Source organism: Dunckerocampus dactyliophorus, chromosome 20 (assembly GCF_027744805.1).
Source record: "Dunckerocampus dactyliophorus isolate RoL2022-P2 chromosome 20, RoL_Ddac_1.1, whole genome shotgun sequence".
NCBI lineage: Eukaryota > Metazoa > Chordata > Actinopteri > Syngnathiformes > Syngnathidae > Dunckerocampus > Dunckerocampus dactyliophorus.
This window is the reverse complement of record NC_072838.1, coordinates 3,377,442-3,394,100: the sequence shown is the minus strand read 5'-3', so window position 1 is coordinate 3,394,100 and position 16,659 is coordinate 3,377,442. Positions and strand designations below refer to the sequence as shown.

The window sequence follows — 16,659 nt, the reverse complement described above, 5'->3', positions numbered from 1 at the left end:
TGGTTTTGGACGTGTAATCCTTGTAATTAGCGGGGGGGCCCAGTGTAATTGTTGGAAGCCTCTTGCAAGAGCCTGACAATTTAGTAGGATTTCCTACAACAAAAAGGACGCTATAATTAGTGGGAAATGTGACATATCTGTTGAGCGACTTGGGAAAAAGTTGTGTTTTTAATTGTATTATGGCACTTTATTCCTAAATTAATATATCACATTTTTAGCACAGTATATTTTTTTATTCCAAGGGTGTCCTAACTTTTTCCAGCGAGGGTGAAAAATGAAAGGATGCAAGGGCCACTTTGATATTTTGTAAAGTTGTTAAGAAGTTACACACAGTTTAAGAACTAAACTATTAACTATTAACTTTGTGATATAGGTGAAAAAGGTTATTATTTCAACGTACTTTTTAAATAATCTTCATAAATTCTCTTTTCATAATATTATGACTTTATTCCCATAATATTTTGACTTTATTTCCATTATAACCTTATCTGCAACCTAAATTACAAAAAATTACAACTGTTTTGTTTCTCATATTCTGACTTTTTTAAAAGTCTTGTAATATTTAAACTTTGTTCTTCTAAAATGAAAACATTTTCCCTCATAATATTTTTATACTTTTTTCTCATAAAATTTTGACTTTATTCTTGTCCTGCTGATTTTCAACTTTTTACATTTTTTTTTTTTTAGTTTTCTTGCTAAATTATATTTTTAGAATGTGCCACAGGCCAATAAAAAAAAACTGCCGCGGGCCATAATGGCCCACGGGCCGCACGTTGGACTCCTCTGGTTTAGTCCAATTCTAAAAGAATAAAGTGATTCATTTTTGGTATGATTTTGTACTAAATTGCCGTGCAAACACAAAAGAAACAACTACAAAGATTAACTTGGTGTGGAGGGGTTGGGGTGTGCGGAATGTGTGTGACGTAAAAGCTATACACACACACACACACACACGCACAGGCACGCACACCTGTTGTGGTCAATATGGCAGGCATGCGCGTACAGAGGAGACGCAGAGACTCGTTGGCGCTGCATTTCCTGCGTCGGCCTGCGGTTAGTTACATAAACACACTTCATTAAGAGGGTGCACAGCTGAGGGAGTATTTCGGAGTGGGTGTCACACTTCTTACGTCAGTTCCAGAGCCTCGCCAAAGTGCAGGGACGTCCGCTTACTGGCACCGCCATCAAGCTTGGCTTTTCAGGGTGGGATGCACGGTGACTTCCAGGCAGCATCCAGGCCCGTCACTGCTCAAAACAACCAATAGGAACTTTCACGAATGGCATGAGCTCTTTATAAAACGTATGTGAAGAGTCATATTGTTTATAATTTTAAGTCTGTTTAGTTGCTAACGAGGCTGGGGACTTGTTATTGTATTTATCACACGGCAGTCCCATTATAATGTGTTTATTACAACAGGTAGCGCCAAACACAGCTTTTGTTAGATGCATAAAGGCCACTTGTATTTATTTCCAGCAGGACATGCATCAGTGGGGCGTGTACGTGAACACAACTAAACGCCCCAATCATCATCCAGCATGTCAAAGAGATGGAATGACACCTCAACAAGTGAGACTCATAAATATTAACGGCAGCCTCATGCATATTCAGCGGGGTTGCTATGAATATTTAAAGTATGATGGAGCGTGCGGCCGGCCGGGCAGACAGCCTCAGACAAGAAACAGACAAATAGTCCTCCTCCCTCTTCCTTCACACAGCGACATCCATTCTAATTAGCATGACATCATTTCTATGATTGGGTTTGCGTGTGAGATATGGCTTGGCGTAAGAAAAATGGCTTCCGTAATACAATCGACTGTTGCTGTGCGGCACACAAACACACACAGCCTCCAAACAAAACAAAGCAAGCTGTCCACAGCAGAAGGAAAAGCATGGAAATATACTGTAAGTAATTACAAAAAAACTGCTGTTAGAGCACAGCTCTTGTATCGGAAGTCATTAGATGTGCAGGGGTGCCTATGAAACTATAATATAATGTCACAAATGGACCAGCACATGAAGTAAATAAAGTCACAAGTTTTAGTAAAAGTATCACTACCTTATTTATCCTTTATGGGGGACTTTCAAATCAATTCATTCATTCATTAAATTATTACTGGCGGATACAACAAAACCATTTCACTTTTTTTTTTTTAAATACTTTTTTCACTATATTTTGTGGAATCCATTTATCTTGACACCGCTCGGACTGTCTGACTAGTGTCAACATATTTAGATTCATTTGAATTCTTGTGTTCTTCCAATCTCAAGATTCAAGATTCAAGAGAGTTTTATTGTCATGTGCATGGTAAAACAGCAGTTATACCATGCAATGAAAATCTTATTCTGTTCATTCTCCCAAGAAAAGAAAGAAAACAAATGAAAGAATAAGAACATAAGAAACATAAACACATAAACATATATACCAATAAATTAAGCAACAACAACAGACGAGACATTAATACAAGTAAATAATACAAATAAATAAATAAATAAAGTGCTATGAGTGTGTGCGTGTGTTGCGTGCGGCGTGTGCGAGTGCTTCGTTGAGTTTTCATTAGGGCTGGCAAATGATTACCAATTTTAATCAAATTAATCAGTTTTCAAATTAATTAATCATGATTAATCACTCTTTGCCACAATGTGTGAAATATGCCCATTTCCGCTGTTTGTTATGAATGGAAAATAAATGACAGGACACAATTAGTTTTATACAGTGGCGTGAAAAAGTGTTTGCCGCCTTCCTGATTTCTTATTTTTTTGCATGTCTGTCACACGTCACAAGTCACAAGCAAATGCTTGATTGCAGTTGCAGTTGCAGCCCAACCACTTATTAGGTTTAGGGGGTAATCACTATTTCGCACAGGACCATGTAGCTTTGGATTTTTTTTCTCCCTTAATAATAAAACAAATCATTAAAAAATGTTGTGTTCAGTTGTGTTGTCATTAACTAATATTTACATTTGTTTGATGATCTGAAACATTTAAGTGTGACAAACACGCACAAACAAACACAAAATCAGGAAGGGGGCAAACACTTTTTCAAACCACTTTATGTATTAACTGTGGTGGCCAAGAATTGCAAAACACGTTAACAAAAAGCAAAGCAAATTAAGGGAGGGGTCTGATAATTCGCTAAATATTTGGCAACACTGATCCCTCCTGTTCCATCTTCTTCTTCTCTGGCAGACCAGGTATGTCTGTGTTTTGAGCCCCCCCAAAAAAGAAAAGAAAATAATAGAAATATATATAATAATAGAAATATAAAAATAATACAATAAAGAATACAAATAAATGAATGCTGCGAGCAACGCTGAATGGGCCCTCGCACCCCCACACAACCCAGTGTGGGGGTGCTTTTTGGAGGGCTTTTGCCACTGGGTGGCGCTGAGACGAATTCAGGAAGTGATCTAGGCATAGCTTCAAGGTGTCGTCTTCGTATGTACAAATTAATATGAAGATCTGACCTTGTGGAATTGAGTTATTATTATTTACACTTTAGTGGCGAATTGTCTGATTGATCATCAAAGTTTGTTGCCATGCCCCACCCCATTTGGGCTCATTTGGCCGAAGTCCCGAGGACTAGTTTGTTGAAATACATCCCCTGGTTTTCATCCAAAATTGCCACCGGAAACCAAAATGGCCGACTTCCTGTTGGTTTTGGAACATGGGTTTTTCAGACTTTTTTTTAATGTGTCCTGTCATGATTGACGTCACCAGCAAATTTTGTGACGTTCTGTGAAAGTGGTGGCAGGGGCACTACTGAGTGAGTTTTGGGGGTTTGCATTTGGGACCTCTGAAATATCAAGTTTTTCATCCAAATCTGACGTGCTTGCAAATTTTGGTGAGCTTTTGTGCATTTTAAGGCCCTCCAAATTGCAAGAAAAGCCACTGACAATACACACTCCTGATAAAATTTTAAGATCAGTTGAAAAATTACAAAAATGTACATGTTGCACTGTTGCACAACTGAAGTTGTGAGTAGAGCTTCAAAATGCAAAAAGAATAAATGGGAGTGAGACAAAAATTTCTCGCAATCAAGCATTAACGTGAAATTGTCTGTTCATCAGCTGATCAAAAGTTTAAGACCATGGCTTAAAAAAACCCAAACATTTAAAAATATAAAATGTTGAAAAAAGGAGTGAGTAACGAGTAGCTGTGCCATTCTTGTTAATGAGCTGAAAAATGGGTTTGGGCATCCTTGATGCCAGTGTTTCCAGGAGGCTAGTGGGAATGTTGCTCCAGGTGGTGAAGATGGCTTCATGGAGGGCATCCACTGTCTGAAACTGATGTCCATTTTTAGAAACTTCCCTTGCCATCCATCCCCAAATGTTCTCCATTGGATTCAGATGAGGGGAACATTCAAGATGGTACAAAAGAGTGAGCTTACTCCTCTGGAAGAGGTCCTTATGTGCAGCGTTGTCCTGTTGAAAAAGTCAGTCATTACCACACAGACGAGGGCCTTCAGTCATGAGGGATGCCCCCTGCAACATCTCCACATAGCCGTGCACAACCTGAAGCTCCATTGTTCCATTGACGGATCGTGATGGCACCCCCTCCACTGTGCCGTGTGGGAAACATCTCAGGTGGGATCTCCTTGTCATGCCAGTAACGTTGGAAGCCATCAAGACCATCCATCCATCCATTTTCTATACCACTTCTCCTCATTAGGGTCGCGGGAGCCTATCCCAGTTGACTTCGGGTGACAGGTGGGGTACACCCTGGACTGGTTACCAGCCAATGGCAGGGCACATATAGACAAACAACCATTCACACTCACATTCACACCTATGGACAATTTAGAGTCACCAATTAACCTCACCTGCAAGTTTTTGGAATGTGAGAAGAAACCGGAGTACCTGGAGAAAACCCACGCGCACAGAGAACATGCAAACTCCACACAGAAATGCCAAAGGGAGAATCGAACCCAGGTCTTCCCGATCTCCAGGCTGTTACTGTGTCGGCCAACGTGCTAACCACTAGACCACCGTGCGGCCCGCCATCAGCCATCAGGACCGTCAAGGGAAAATAAAACTTTCTTCCACCTTTCAATGTCTCATGTTTGGTGCTCTGAGATGAAGCCTTTGAAGAGCTTTTTTCCTTCATAAAAGCGTTCTCTGGCAGAAGGCGTCTGATGGTTATCGGGCTGCACTCAGCACCAGTAACAACCTTCATTTGGGCCGGGGATGGTCCCGTGTCTTGACGGACAGCCAATGGGATCCTCCGGCTCAGGGTCGGTGACATTTTTTCGGGTGTACCACTTGACTTTCTTGTTCCATGAGCCTCAGGATGTTTGAAGAAGTTTCAAATGACTGTCGTACTGCGTCCAACCTCAGCAGCAATGGAGCGCTGCAAGAAGCCTTGCTTATGCAGCTCAACAATCCCACCGTGTTCAAAGAGAAAGCTTTTTTTGCCTTTGCCATCATGAGATCATGTACCTCACACTAAATCACATACGATCCTCATTTTTGCCAACATTTTGCCTTTTAAAGGCTGTGCTGTTCAACTTTGATGAACAGCCTATTTCACTTTAATGCTTCTTTACAATAAATTGCTAACTTCAACTTTTTTTTGTCTCATTCTCTTTTCTTCTTTTTGCATTTTGAAGCTCTACTTAGAACCTCCTTAAGATCCAACAGTGCAAAACTTAAATTCTTGCAAATTTTCTTAAAATGTTGATCTGAGTGTATAATAAAACATACAATGGCATTTTCAAGAGGGCCCAATGAATGTATAGGAAACACTGCACACCTTATGCTTTATTTACTGGGAATTGAATGTGATGTTAAATGCACCTTTATTCGGATCTGGACCAAAATCATTTAGTTTTCACATCTTTGCCCCACACCTCCAGCCGGTCTTAGTAGCAGACCGAAGTAGTAGTTGAAATAGTAGTACTTCAACATGGACCAAGCTTGAAGCGGCTGTGTCGTGGAAGCGGCAAAGGAACACGCTCACGAAAAGGCACAACGTGCCATTTCGGGAAAATGCGCCATAGTTTTTAGGTGCGTCAGCAGCGGTCGATGTTACAAAACCGACGAGTGCAAAGGCAGGACCGGGCGTGGGCGGATGGGTTTTGTAGGGCAGGGATTTTTTATTTTGTGATCAGTGACGACTGACTCACAAGCGGGAGAAGAGGGGAGGGGTGGGGTGTGTGTGTTGCTCAGTGGACGAGCCTCCAACCCATCCAGGGACTGCCCACCAGGAGATGTGCAGGAAGTGCACCTGTTCAGCAGACGACGAGAGACGGCTGTGTGGGCTCATGGTGGTCTCTTGACGGATGCTCGACAGGATGCTGAGCTACCACACACACACACACACACACACACACACACACACACACACACACACACAATCATCTCATCTTTTTAGGTGGTGGGTGTAAACTCCCTCCTCATGTTCTTCTTCTTCTTAAACGCCATCCCTCATCTTCCTCGCTGATTGTGAGCCTGACGGCTCTTCACAGAAGTACAAATCAAACGCACCCCTCCCTCGGGCGGCCCACGCAAGTGGGAAGCTCGGGCGGCATCTTCATTGGGGTTGGTTTGTTTGTTCCTGCCTTGGAAACACAACACAAGCGTTTGAAGAACAGAGAGACCCTCTGACAGCTTTTAAATGGAAATGTTCATTTGTATCGGAGGGTGGCGAAGGGGGTGGGGGGGTCGGGGGTTCATTAACCCAGCATATTGCCTGAGAGGCTGCAGAGGCCATCATGGATCACTGATGTCTGTGTGTTTAAACTGGAAATGCTGCATAACAAGTGACTGCTGAGCACAATTAATCCCATAGGAAGCCATGGAATTAGGAATGATCTGTTCCAGCGTCAAACTAAGAACCTTTAAAGGCTGCACAGGCAATGTTTCAGATATTGCTCGCGTGAGAGAGGAAGGTGAGAAAAAGCAGATAATGAACTCTCGTGTGCAGCACACCTGAGAGGGTCCAGGCTGGTGATGAAGGGGATTTTTATTTTTTATTTCCCCATTTTTCTGTTCCTATCTGCTCCCATCTGTGCCGTCCCCACTTGGCTGATGTCGATGCGTCCTTCGTTTGCCGCCCACCTGCCATCTTTTTCTTCCTCCGCAGCTCCTGTGACGCTCTGGGAAAAAAGAGAAAGAGTTAAAAAAAACAACATTATGGTACAGCTAATTGAACAATATATGCATTTATAGGTTCATTATTGAGAGCTTGAAAATATTAGAAACACCTCCTGTCACACTGACCTGCAAGCCCCGCCCCCTCCTCTCCTCTCTCCCTCGGCAACGGGCATCATGGCCTTAAAGCTACGTGGCACGGCTATTTATATTTGTTCCTAATGAGGCAAAGAGTTCTCTGCCAGCCATAGCAACCGTCTCTATGGATACCCTGCACTTGGATACCAGATCCCATCCTGCTTTAAATGTCCTATTATGGGCTGCGCCTTCCCCTGTGTACGCTAGCCTAATTAATTCTGAATTATCGTCCCCTTCGCAGTGTGAGCGGCGTGGGGATGGGCGAGGGCGCTGGAGAGCTGGAGGTGCAGCCTGCAGCATCCTCCCAAAAAGAAAAAAAAAAACATTTTTTTTATTCCAGCATCAAAATGGTCATAGGATTTGGAATTCGAGCAACATTTTATGATCAATTATTGCAAAATAAAGAGCAGCCGAGAAGACGACGAATATACACAGGAAGTCTTACGATTGAAGTTTCCCCATATGCCTCATAACTCATGAACACAGCTGGTGGTTAACTTCTTTTTCTTGTGTCATGTCAAAAAATGCTTGCAAGTTTTTAAAAGTAGAGCATTTTTTTCATGTTTTATAGTGGTTAACTTCTATTTACACTTGTGGTAGTCATGTCAAAAAATGTTAGCAAGTTATTAAAAGTAGAACATTTCTTGGCTTTTATGTTTTATAGTGGACTGCACGGTGACCTAGTGGTTAGCATGTTGGCCACACAGTCAGGAGAGTTCCAATCTCCGTTGGGCATCTCTGTGTGGAGTTTGCATGTTCGCTCCGTGTGTGCGTGGGTGGGTTTTCTCCAAGTACTCCGGTTTCCTCTAAATTGTCCATTGGTATGAATGTGAGAGTGAATGGTTGTCTATATTTGTCTATATGCCTATACGCCCCGTGATTGGCTGGCAACCAGTTCAGGGTGTACACCGCCTCTTGCCCAAAGTCAGCTGGAATAGGCTCCAGCATACCCGCGACCCTAATTAGGATAAGCGGCATAGAAGACGGATGGATGAATGGATGTTTCATAGTTGGTGAACTTCTTTTTCCACTTGTAAAAAAGTTATCAAAACTAGGGTAGGTTTCTTTGATTTTACAATGGTTAGCTTTAAGTTGGCTGCAGAGGCTTCGTGGGCAAGTCTACCATCAGGCTGCTCAATGATCTGGAAATTCGAGGCCAAGCCCAACACCAAACCACCAAAGCCCTCTCAGGAGCAGCAGAATGATCCACCTAGTCCTAAAACAGAACGATCACGTGATTTTTTACGGATATTGGCCGATACTGATCGGTGGCCAATCTATCAGAGCACCCCTATTAGCAAATGATTAAACAGGGTGTTAAAAAAAGTTACAAAACAGGTTTTTTTTGTTGTTTTTTTACATTTTACAGTGTTTACCTTCTTTTTACACGTGTTATTTGTGTCAAAAAACTGTTAGCAAGCTATTAAAAGTAGAGCCTTTTTTTAAAGGTTTTATAGTGGTTAACTTCTTTTTATACTTATTTGTGTAAAAAAAGGTTAGCAAGTTATCACAACTAGGGTCTTTAAAAAAAATGTTTTACAGTGGTTACCTTCTTTTTACACTTGTGTTATTTATGCAAAAAGTTAGAAAGTTATCAAAACTAGGGTGTTTATTTTACAGTGGCTAACTTCCTTTTACACTTGTGTTATTCATGTCCAAGAAATGTAAGCAAGTTATTAAAACAAAGGTGTTTTTAAAATATTTTACAGTGGTTAACTTCTTTTTAGAGTTGTGTTATTCATGTCCAAGAAATGTTAGCAAGTTATCAGAAGAAGGGTTTTTTATGTTTTACAGTGGCTAACTTATTTTTACAGTCATTTGACTTGCATACCTGTCAACATTTGCATTATAAAATGAGGAAACTTTTCCAGCAAAATCAATTTTTTTGCACCGGGGTGGCGCTGGTATAAAGACCCGACCTGTGTTATTTAACTGCACTTCTTTTATTTTGAAGGCCTATAGGATATGCTTCACCCAGGAGTGCTGCAGAGCGGACTGGAAGCTGTATTGCTTTGGCAGAACCAGAAATAATTTTTGTTTTCATGAAAGTTAAAATACAGAAAACTATGAAACTGGGGGGTGCCGGGAAAGAAGGGAAAAGTTTCCCAGTGGAAACACACCAGAAGCTTAAAATGATATTTTGAAGGAAATGATCAAACATATACCTCAGGAGCATCTGCTACATAAAACGTTACCAAAGAGTGTGTACTGTATATTACAGCTTATTATGCGGTTTTATTCATGTAGGAAAAAAGCTGCCCCCACCTGGCTGTGAAGAGATCATGCACATCATGTAGGATTTATCCTGTTTGTGTTTGCCAATAGCATGTAGGCCTCAAATGATCTCACATTATGACATTTATGGAATTACTGATTGCACAGACGGTGAAATTGTCACACAAATAATCATTTTTGTACGTCTGGCAACGCTGGCATCTACATTTAATAAAGGTGTTATAATAGTCGCACTTTAACCCTGGAACAGATGATTCGTATTTGTATTATCTCCATTGGGAAACATTCCACTGTGATGACATCACTTTGGTGGCTGTTGAAAGTTTATGAAAAACTTTATTAGCACAGTATTGCTGCTTTTTCCAGACACCTCCTGCCACAAAGTGAGACAACCAATCCATCCATTTTTGTTTTACAAGGACAGACACAGACACACACACACACATGCACGCACACACGCACGCACGCACGCACGCACACACACAGAAAGAGACAGTGGTGGTGTCTTTGTATTTCCAGTGATGCTTGGTAGAAATGTTCCCTTGCAGGTGACAGCTGCAAGCACAGGTAGGTGCGCACACACACACACACACACATGCATGCACACACAGGAAGAGGCCCTGACAGGTGCTGCATTGTTATGGCATGTCCAACTCTGCCAGCTTGTTTGCCTCAGACCTCTCACCCTGTGATGACTCACTGAGGATGAGACGAGACGAGACGAGGCGAGGGGGGTGGGTGGGTTGGGGGTGAGGGGAGGGGAGGGGAGGATGGTGGTTTAGACTGTGACGCTGACATAGTTGGCGTGCTAAGAAGGTTAAGTCAATGCTATGTTGGGAGGTTGCCCTCTGCCTTGGTGTGTGTGTGTGTGTGTGTGTGTGTATCTGGCCTGAGTCCCAGCAGAGCAGGTGGCAGCAATGACGTCCATCAACTTCCCAGCACACACTTTCAATCTCCACCAAGGTGTGCTTATCATCATCCTCATCCAGCATGTGCTTACACAACAACCTGACATGACAAAAAAACACAAGCGTGTACACACACCAAAACATCCACTTTCTATTTCGCTTGTCCTCACTAGGATCACTGGGGGTATGCTGGAGCCTATCCCAGCTGACGACACTCTGGCCTGGTCGCCAGCCAATGGCAGGGCACATGTAGACAAACAACCATTAACACTCACATTCACACCTATGGATAATTTAGAACACGTGTCATCGGAGGGCCGAGACACTGCAGGTTTTCTCTCCAACCACTTTCTCCAGCAGGTAATTTAATTGATGAGCTCCATCCCTCAAATTGGAGGAAGGGTTGATCATCAAAATCATCTGCTTTGGTGACCGACTGGAAAGAAAACCTGCAGTGTCTCGGTCCTCCATGGCACAAGTTTGACAACCCTGATTTAGAGTCTCCACTTAACCTAACATCCATATTTTTGGAATGTGGGAGGATACCGCAGGACCCGGAGAAAAGGGGAGAACATGCAAACTCAACAAACTCCAAACTCCACCCAGATCTTCCCTATCTCCTGACTGTGTGGCCAACACGCTAGCCACTAGGCCACCGTGCAGCCCTACACCAAAACAATGAGGAAAAAAATTATATAGAAAACCAAAAAAAGAGAAGCATCTATAAAAAAATACAGAAGGTTGTATTGAAAAGCAAAAAAACAGAGAAGTGTACATAAAACAAAAAATAAGAAACAAATGAGAAGGGTATATATAAAATGAAAAAAAAGAGAAGTGTATAGAAAAAATGAGAAGGGTGTACAGTGTTCCCTTGTTTATCGCGGGGGACAGGTTGGGATAGGTTCCCAAAATAGCCCGCAATAAGTGAAATCCGAAGCAGCCAACTTTATAGTTTTACAATTATTATATTTGTTTTAAGGCTGTAAAAACCCCCACCATACACTTTTCTCAGACGGGCATTAACATTTTCTCACATTTCTCTCTTGTTTAAAGGGATAGTTCCCATTTGTTGACATGATTTTGTATAACGTCCCCATCATCAGCGGACCATATCAACGGTGACTTACCCCCACCCCCATTTTGTTCCACGAGACCAGTTCTGGTTGGATTTCCGTGACGAGGAACGTAGTTCTTCTCAGTTGCTGGGTCATTTGACTCACATCTTCATCTGCAACGAAGCACCGCGGCCATCTTGTTTGTGTGTGTTCCACAGCGGAAGAAGATGCGAGCGTCTTCATCACATACACACGAATAGAGAGGCGCATGTGCGCAGGGACACGGTGAGAGATAAATAGAACACTGAGCGATTTGTAAGGTCTGATTTATGTTGAGGAGGCATCTTTATGATGCAAACACTCTTTTGGCATCTCATATTGTTTTGAGATGCCAAACTCTTTACTTAAATGACCCAGCAACTAAGCAGAACTCCAGATATCCAACCAGAACTGGACTCGCGGGACCATATAAGGGGGCAAACCACTGTTGAAACAGTCCACTGCTGATGGGGACAGCTTCATGTCAAAAATCCGAACTCTCCCTTTAATCACTCTCTTTTTTTTCCCTGTCCTGTCCTGTCCAGCCTTTAAAGAAGATAGAATTGTGGATCTAAATGCCCTCAAGGGCTCAACAGATTTACTCTGCCAGGGAGAAGTGTGATATACACTTCCCCTGTTATACAGAGTTTATTTGACTTTAAACACTCTCACAGTTCAAATGTTGTTTGAATTTTAATGATCAACCTACTAGATTGGACACAAGAGGTTAATAAGTGACTCACGCGTATTTCACTCCTCTGATGTTCCTATTCGTCCTGGCGCATGCGGCTGTACCGTTTTTGTATCCTTGTTAAAACATATTGCTCCTGTTGTCATATTTTCTCCTCCTCCACGTCCTCCATGAACCAAAGATTAATTTACAGTATTCCGTAATGGCGCCCTACAGCCGCGTAACTTCTACATTCCTTCAGCAAGTCCAGAAGTCCAACTTTTTTTGTGATGGCTGGCTTCCTCTGCCTTTTGGGTGCAGAACGCTTCATCGACATTGTGGGTTTTCTCGGGGAGAAAACTTGCAACCATACAGCTTTCAGAGTCACACATGGTTAGCTTCTTCTGTTTCTTCTATTGTTTACAGTATGGGCGGTTAACAAGCAGCTCACACGGTTCGCTAGTTTGGTAGCCATGCCTCAACAAGAGACAGCACAAAGAAGATTGATTGCCAATGGTCTATAGCCAATCAGAACGCAGAAGACAATGGGCGGTGCAGACAAAAGAGAGAGAATAGAGACACCGCTGCTTGTGCTAAAGCACAGAACTACAACACTTAACTTCCCACAATGCAATTCTTCTTAAAGGGGCCAGGCGTGGCCTGTAACAGTGGTCATGTGCTGTAAAAAAAATAAAAAATATATTTTTTTAAAAGCACTAAAATTGCACTAAAAAACTTTGCGAAACAGCTAGTCTGCGAAAGGTGCACCGCGATTGAGCGAGGGAACACTGTAAATAAAACCAAAAAAATCAAACAAAAAAAGAGGTGTACATAAAACAGAAAATGAGGGGAATAAATGAAAAGGTTGAATTTCAAACTAAAAAAGTGAGAAGTGTATGTAAAAGAAGAAGAGAAAAAAAAGAGAAGATACAAAAAACAGAAAATGAGAAAACAATAAGAAGAACGTATACAAAACCAAAAAAAGAGAAGCATATATACAACAGAAAATGAGAAGAGTGTATATAAAAAGGGGTATCTACAGGTGTATATAAAAGGTGATAACTACTTTTCCACCAAACTCAGAAAAGTGTTTCTGCTTGAAACACTTTTATTGCGAAGGCCGTATGCGGCCGTATTTGGTTGTTGAGAAGCAGGGCTTTCGTGCTCTGATGCGCACATTGGAACCCAGATATAATATGCTGAAGTTTGTAACTTTTATACATGCTGCTTCTGTGCAATGGGAAATACAGTATGTTGGTGGATGTAAACGTCCAATTATTAAAAGATAATGGAAGTCAATTCATGTGTTTCATGTTTATTTTAACTACAAATATGCTTTATTTTAGTAGTACACACTGAGTAAAACGAAATTATATATAGAAAAATGTATATATAGAGTAAAATGTATTGAGATGCATCGCTAATCATTTTATCATCACATCGCAGGCCTCTGAATCACATCGAATCGTGAGGTGGCCAGAGATTCCCACCACTGATGGACATGCCCCCCAGTATCTTTAGGAACTCCTCACCCCCCAGGCTTTCTTATGCACCCCTAGTCTACAACCAAAAACAGCCTTCAGGTTCCCAGAACCAGACCATGGGCGACCGGGCTTTCTCCTCTGCGGCTCCAAGGCTGTGGGATGCCCTCCTGCCCACCCAAGGGCCCCGCAGACTGTAGAAGTTTTAAAACGAGACCTAAAAACCCATTTTAAAAATGCATTTTTAAAATATTGTGTATAGGTTTAGTTTTAATTTTGATTTAACAACTATACCCCTGCTTTGTTTATAAACCTCTTTTTTTTTTTTACTCTGTAGCACTTTGAGATTGCTAAAATGTAAACTGGAATACAAATGAAATGTAATATTTGAAAATGAGGGAAAAAAGTGAAAGTGAAAGTGCTGTATATAAAACCCAAAAAATGATACGTGGATGTAAAACAGAATATGAGAAAAATGAGAAGTGTAGATAAAACCAAAAATGAGAAGCGTATATGAAACAGAAAATGAGAAAAAAATGAGAAAGGTGTATATAAAAATAAGAAGTGCACAGAAAACCAAAATAATACAGAAATGAAGAAGAAGAAAATGAAAAAAACAAAAAAAAAACAGTGTACATAAAGCATAAAAAGAGCAAATAAAGAGACGTGTATATACTGTAAAAGCAAAGAAGAAAAAGAAGAAGCGTGTGTAATTGAGGTTGCTTTTTTTGTGTAAGTACAGGTTTCATGTCCTACACAGGTTACATGCAATGGATGCTGCAACACAAACATCTCAGGAATACTGCAGTCTTCATCATCACTTTCCTTCCTACACTCCCACACATCTTTGTGGTGGGGGTGAAAAGGAGAGCTGCTGGAAGAAAATAAAAAAGGAAGAAGAGGTGGTGGTGGAGGCTGAGCGAGAGAGAGAGAGAGAGCGAGAGAGCCAGGAGGTAGTTGTTATAGTAACTGCGTCTCCATACCTGTCAATCACAGCTATTTCAAGCATCTCGCTCCTATGGGTTGGGTGCTGGTGGTGGTGGTGCAGGGGGGACTGGGGGGGGGTGAAGCCTACCACCAGGGCGAGAGAGATGCTTTAGCTGAGCAAAAATGATCAGCCAAGCAAGCGCTGATGATATCCTGGCACACTCGTCAAATTAACACCCATCAACGCGCCGCGCCTCGCTTTTCCCTCTCTCGCTCACATTTCTCACTTTGTGGCGTCAAACACACAAAGAAAGTCGCACTCTGCAGATTTGCTCGAAAACGCCGTGAGATGATGTCGATGAGCTGCACCCCCCCCCCCCCCCCCCCCCCCCCCCCCCCCCCAAAACACTAACGGTATCTTTAATTTATGTGAAAATTGCTTCAGGATGCAACGAATCAACCAATTTAACAAAAAACGGTTGCGTCATCAGTTGTGATGCACATTTGATTATAACGCTGCTGAACACATCACAATACTTCACACTAAACCGCACATATTCTTTACCTTTAGCAGTGCTTCACTTCTTTTTACACTTGTCACAGTTAAGAATGTGCCCCCTTCCGATACGATACTGAGTAAAATTCTGGTATCAGCAATACCGATACGATACAATTCACCTAATGTGTTATTTTAATAAGTTGTGAATTTCATATCGTAGCATAAAGAATGCAACACATTTAATTCACTTACTGATTACATAAATTATTAAATTAAATAAATACTTTAATAATTAAAGAAATGTATTTACTTTAACCCCCGGAATACATATCAAGGCAGTGGGGTGATTTCCAATATGGCCAAGTAACAGAAAAAACAGAGGACAAAATCATATGAAATGTGTGAAAATTGCATTTTACTATCTAAAAAAATAATAATAATAAAACCATTAACATAAATGATTACTTATTACATAAGAACTACTATAACAATGGAAACTCTATTCACAATTCACACAAGGCTCCGTTTACGATCGGTCATCGTTTCAACAGACAAACATTACCTCAAATGACTGAAGTACCAAAAGTATCGATATTTTGATTTGAGAATCGATTTTAGCACATAAAGACCTGGTATGTGAGATATTGATATTTCAGGATCGATCCACACATCACTAGTGAAATTACACCTCAAAATGAGCATCAGACTTGCCAGTTAGAAGCTTGTTTGTGCGTGATGCTGCACAGGAAGTTACATGAGGTAAGCTGGAAGACACCAGCCTCTTAAAGGGGGTGAGCTTCTTTGTGCACTTGCCCCATCAAATCGCTCGAAAATAATAACAAAAAAGAATGCAAATCAGAGCTTCCAGATGTACCGGACTCACCTTAAATCACACTGTGCTTAGCTGGACCTTGCAGTCACTTTTCTACACATTTCACGACCCACAGGCAAACAATTCATTTTTAATAACTGTGTAGGTCTTATTAGCAAAAATATCTTATTTTCACATTTTGAACACTTAAATCAATAGTTTCCTTTTATTTAGCATACAGTCTTGCTAACGTCGTTTCACAGCAGATATCTAAAGCTCATATTTAACTCATATTAGTTGTCACTAAAGCAGCCTAAAAGCTTAATTAAATGGTCATCTTGATGATTTGTGCAGCCGTCATTTATGGCGGCTATTTCAGCCATCTTGAAACATCACAAATGAGAGGGCGAAAAAAAGAGTGGGGCGGCCATTTTGCTAACTGGCTTAGCTGCGAGGTAACACATTTCGGTTTGTATGCAATTAAAAGTAATAACAGCAAATATTTAAAGCTTATATTTAACTCACCTTAGTTGTGACTAAAGCAGCATAACTGCATAATTAAAATGTCATCTTGGTGATTTGTGCAGCCGTCGTTTATGGCGGCCGTTTCCGCCCTCTTAAAATGTCACAAATAGGAGCGCGCATAGATAAACATAAACGCCGCATCGAGCGCTGAGTCGCACGTCAACATCGCCGCCATATTGGATGTGTCAAGGCTGCACTGTAAATGAATGCAAGTACTTACTTTCATAAAGCACCTTTCTTGAAAGAAATTTTAAGTTAATGCCTCTCGTTTACACATTCACA

General features: G+C 41.3%; 1 long non-coding RNA gene across 1 annotated transcript; it reads right to left on the bottom strand.

Annotated features, from left to right (window-relative positions):
- Nucleotides 1-1,479: 1,479 nt before the first annotated feature.
- On the bottom strand, nucleotides 1,480-16,484 carry LOC129173484 (uncharacterized). The gene is made up of 3 exons (XR_008567237.1): nucleotides 16,378-16,484; nucleotides 6,928-7,094; nucleotides 1,480-6,557 (listed from the first exon to the last, which is right to left on the bottom strand). It is a non-coding gene; the product is annotated as an uncharacterized LOC129173484 (long non-coding RNA).
- Nucleotides 16,485-16,659: the final 175 nt, after the last annotated feature.